This window comes from Magnolia sinica, chromosome 16 (genome assembly GCF_029962835.1).
Source record: "Magnolia sinica isolate HGM2019 chromosome 16, MsV1, whole genome shotgun sequence".
NCBI classification, from domain to species: domain Eukaryota; kingdom Viridiplantae; phylum Streptophyta; class Magnoliopsida; order Magnoliales; family Magnoliaceae; genus Magnolia; species Magnolia sinica.
In genome coordinates, this window is record NC_080588.1 from 33,871,092 (window position 1) to 33,876,466 (window position 5,375).

General features: G+C 35.9%; 1 non-coding gene across 1 annotated transcript; it reads right to left on the bottom strand.

The window, feature by feature from the left end:
- Positions 1-427: 427 nt before the first annotated feature.
- On the bottom strand, positions 428-534 carry LOC131229967 (small nucleolar RNA R71). Its single transcript, XR_009163699.1, has one exon. It is a non-coding gene; the product is annotated as a small nucleolar RNA R71 (small nucleolar RNA).
- Positions 535-5,375: the final 4,841 nt, after the last annotated feature.

Consider the following 5,375-nt stretch of genomic DNA (forward strand, 5'->3'; position numbering starts at 1 on the left):
TGGCTATACATGAACCTTAACATCCAATTGAGGAAGCCTAAGATGAGAATGAGGTGCATCATGCACCCCCACCTCGTACTTTATGTGATTATTTACAACCAGTGGAGGTGAGCACACCTCCTTACATGATTTTCTAGACAATGTAGGAAATATGGATATTAAGCCAAGAGTGATCCAACTCCTTCTGAAGTTCCATGGACTTAAATATGAAAGTCTATATCTACACATGAAAGAGCTTGATGAGATTATACCCACTCTACACTTTCCTAACGTGTCTGAGGACACAATCAGGCTGAAACTCTTTCCCTTCTCCTTAAAAGAGAAAGCTAAGACATGGTTGCACTCACTATGTCCACGATCCATTGGCGTATGGAACGACATGACAAGGGAGTTCATAAAGAATTTTTTCCCATACCATAAGATGAACACTATAAGGAAGTCAATCATAAATTTCTCGCAGAAGGAAGATGAGACCTTCTTCCAATGTTGGGAACGGTTCAAGGATCTTGTCAGTTCATGTCCACAACATGGATTTGAAACATGACGCATAACAAACTTCTTCTATGATGGACTGACATCTCCTATGCGCTAATTCGTCGAGATGATGTGTAATGGGGAATTCATGAATAACAATGTCGATGATGTGTAAGATTACTTTGACAAACTTGCTGAAAATGCACAATCATGGGACATCTCCCCAAGACCTTGCACCACTTCTAAGCTTACTCAATTAAAGGAGAGGGGTGAAATATATATTTTGAAAGAGGAAGATGATATAAATGCAAGAGTGGCTAAACTCACAAGAAAAGTCGAGGCCATGAAACTTAAGAAGGCAGAACCAGAAAAGGCCGTGGAAGTTATTTGTGGTATTTGTGCTTGTAACATACAAACAACTAATAATTGCCCAACAATTCCTACTTTTCAAGAAATATTGAATGAGCAATCTGAAAGTGCTATGTTGATAAACCCTAAGTATTATCAAATTTTGGTGTGACAAACCAATTCAAGTTTGTATCTTGATTTGTATCAAGTTTGTGCATCTGTTGACATTTATGCTATTCATGCTGAATCTATCTTGCTGATATCTATGATGAACTTACCGAGATCTTCAAACTGGAAGAAAGTGAAGAGTTTCATATATTGAGTGAAGACAGAGTTTTCAAGAACATTGCTGTTGAAGATCTAGAACCAGAAAGTCTAAGAACTTAAGACCTAGTTGAAGATTATGTTTGGTATGTCGAGTTCAAGCTTTGAAGATCGCAAGAATTAAAGCTACTGAAGTGATCGATAGATTAAGTGTTCATATGTTCTATCTCACATGGAAGGTATGATTAAATTAGATTGACCTTAGATCATGATTAGATCATTTCATACTTTCGGTTGGTTATTTTGGTAACTTTATAAGTGTAAAATTCTATTCTTTCTACTAGCCCTAGCATTGGCTCGACCAGTCCTAGTATTTCTTCGACCAGCCCAGGATTTGTTATGAATTTTTAAAATTTTTCTGTTGGTCTACGACCAGTCTTGGAAATTGCTCGACCAATCGTGTGAATAGTACTCGACCAATCATGCAGTGCTTGACTCATTTTTCAGCGAGTAATCTGGACTCACACGACCTGTCGTGTGGTGCCCACGAACAGTCGAGCAAGCCACTCGACCAGTCATGAGACCCACATGGCTAGTCATGTAGCTGAAAAATCTTATCGCGCCAGAATTTTTTAAAATCTGTTTGGATAAGGCTAGTCATAGCTAACCAAAGGCCAGTCGTGCGAACCGATTTTTCACCTATAAATAGTGCTCGAATTTCAGAGTTTTCTATTCAATTCTTATCATTCTTAAGCAATCACTCTGAGATAATTTTAAGTACATTCTAAGCTATTTTGTACATATTTAAGATTCTTTAAAGTTGCTCTTGTTTTTTATTTTGATTCTCTATTCCATTCTTATTTTGAAAAGGGATATTTGATTTGCCCTTCCTTGAGATCAAAATCAATACAATGCCCTTACTGATTTAATTAAAAATCATCTAGACTTAGAACCTTATACACTTGTGAGACTGAACGTTGAACATTTACGTCGTTATCAAGTTGGTTCTATCGGGTTGCTTCAGAATCATCATACAGATAAGTTTTTACTTTTTCTGTAATACAATTCATTTTTGGTTTGTGAGATTGTTTCAGAAAATCTCCATTTTTGGTTTTGTTTGAGGTGATCCAGAAAATCTTAGAGAGAGGGGTTTTTGAATTGTGTAAGCCCATTTAAAGACACAATTGTGAAGGTTTTAGGTGAACCTTGTAAAACCTATTTTAGTTAGTGAATGCTAATATCCCGAGGGAGTGGATATTAGGAGTGGAGTAGTTGTGTGGCAGTTTATTAACAGTTGGTATACACACAAGCGAACCACTATAATTCTCTGTGTTTGGTGGATGTGTGATTTATTTCTTTATCTTTTATGGTTTAAGATTGTGGGATGTATTTGTGGATGTGAATGTTGTAATCTTTATATTTCAGCATTGTGTGGTGATGTTGTAATAGATTAGTTTCTATTTCTTTCATATCCTCTTGAGTTTGAGTTTTTGATACTCACCCACGTTCTAGTAAGGTTGTTCTACCACAAACCATTAGTTTTTGGTGTTAGGTTGTCCTTAGAACAAAGTTTGTATCAACCTCTCAATACTTGATTTTTGAGGTTGTTATTCCTTTTTGTTATTTGCATTTTTTTGGCTATCTGTTATCTATATTCTGCTTATTGATTTTTATTTGGCATAGTCCTATTCACCCCCCCCTCTAGGACATATAGCTCGGCCTTTTCAAGTGGTATCAGAGCCTAATAGCTTGTTTATTAGGATTTAATTCCGGAGCTAACTGATCTGAGCTTTTAAGATGTCAAATTTTGATAGCCTTTCTGTAACTAGGCCTCCACCTTTTGATGGCTCTAATTATGTTTATTGGAAAGCCAGAATGAGAATATTCTTGAAGTCTCTTGATGGGAATGTGTGGCAAGCCACGGTAACTAAATGGACTCCACCTACTGTTGAAGTTCTAGGCCTTGATGGAACTAAATCTCCAAGGGTTGCTCCCTATAGCACTTGGACCACTCTTCAGAGAACTGAGAGTAGTGCCCATGCTAAGGCTTTAAATGCAATTACTTGCGCACTATCACCAGATGATTTCAAAAGAATTATATGTTGTGATACTATGAAACAAGCCTGGGATATCTTAGAAATGATACACGAGGGTACGACTACTGTCAAGAAATCTAAACTACAAATCTTTACCACTAGGTTTGAGGAAATACGTATGGAAGAAAGTGAAACATTCATGGACTTCTATACTAAGTTGAATGACATAGTCAATTCTATGTGGGGTCTTAGGGATAACATCCCAGAAAGTAAAGTCTATGCAAAGATACTATGCTCACTACCTGAAAGGTTCAATTCAAAAGTCATGGTCATTCAAGAACTTCATGATACAGACCATATGTAGGTTGAAGAACTGGTTGGTTCTTTACAAACCTACAAGTTAAACTTTAAAGCTCCAAAAGGTAAATCTATCACCCTTAAGTCTTCTAAAAGCATGTCTCATGAAAATAACAATTCTAATTTAGAAAATTCTGAAGATTACAAGATTTTCAAAAGAAAAAAGAGGGTTGATGTTTAATAACTTACTGAAAAGAAAAGATCAAGATAAAAAATTTGAAAATCTTTAAAAGATAGCCAATGCTACAACTGCCATGAATGTGGGCATCTAGCGAACAAATGTCCTAAAAAGGACAAACCTAAAAAGAAAGGTATGTTGGCTACATGGGATGAATCTTCCTGCTCTGAAGCCTCTTCTGAGTCAGAGGATTCTAAAACTGAGTCAGGTAATGATGTTAAAGCCCTAATGACTTTAGCCAAGTTCACTTTCTCGGATAATGATACAACCAGTGAAGAAAATCTGGGAAGTGATCATGAGAATGAAGAAGATCTTCAAGATGCTTATGATGCCCTATACAAGGAAAGTTGTAAAATAGCTGTTAAATTAAAACTATAGGAAGAAAAGTTTTTAAAATTAAAAGAGAATTTTGATAATCTGGTTTTGGAAATATCACACCTTTCAGATTGCTTTGAGAAAAACTAAGTGTGATTTAGATTTCAAAACATGCCAAGTTGAAAACTTACAATCTGAAAATGAAAACCTAAAACTAAAAGTCCCTTCACTTTTGAGTTTGAAGGACACATGGAGGTATGCCCAAGGTAACCCTAAATTAAAAAAAAAAAACTCCTATCAAGATCCAAAAAATGTGGTGATCGATCTGAATTGGGCTACGATAAAAATATTCCTCCCAAATATAAGAATACTCCACCTAAATTTGTTAAAGGAGAGTCTTTTAACTCAAAAGGGAAAAGTCTGAATCAAAATATTTCTAAAATGACTAAAACTTTTCAGTCCTTAAATCTTAAAAAGAACCATATCAACAATAAAAATCAGAACCGTAATCCTTTAGCTGAGAAAATTATAGACTTTCTTAAGGAGCTCTTAAAATCTAACTCAGTGGGTAGGATGTATAACAATTATAATCAAAAGAAGACCAACTATGCTCCTAAACCCAAAATTGTAATGAAATGGGTCCCTAAGGTTGCTTATTTGGTTGCCCACACCGTATTCAAAGCCACGAGCCATTCAAAGTGTTACCTGGATAGTGGTTGCTCTAGACATATGACAGGTGAGAAAAGTCTGTTCACCAATCTTAAAGACATGACTGATGGTTCAATCACATTCGGTGATGGTATCAACTGCAAAATTGTTGGCTAAGGTATAGTTTAACTCCTTAACCTCCCTCTATTTGAGAAAGTTTTATATGTAGAAGGTTTAAAACATAATTTATTAAGCATTTCTTAAATTTGCGATAATAATCACAGTGTAAAATTTTCAAACCAAAAGTGTGAAATCTTAAATAAGAATGGTTCTGTAATATTAACTGTTCACAGAACTTCTGAGAACTGCTATATAGTTAGTGACTCGAACTTATCTAAGCTATCGTGTTACATGGTCCATACTGATGATGTCATGTCCCAAACTCTCACAAAATTTTTGATAGCCGAATCCGGCACCGACAGCCTCCGTAGTGCCCCATTCTCGGCTCCCAGTACTCATGTGCCAGATTCCGATCCTAGGATCCTACAAGGAGGATTTTCAATATGATTTTTTTTTTGTATAATGGAGTATAACCACAATCATAACCAAGTCACAAAACAACATCACCATATATTCATTATATCAAAAACTTTAAGTACAATGCGGAAAGAGAAATACAAGGTGAACAAAATGATCCAAAATAATCCGATGAGCACTCCTGCCTCAGCGCTGCTGCAATCCAATGCCACCTGCAT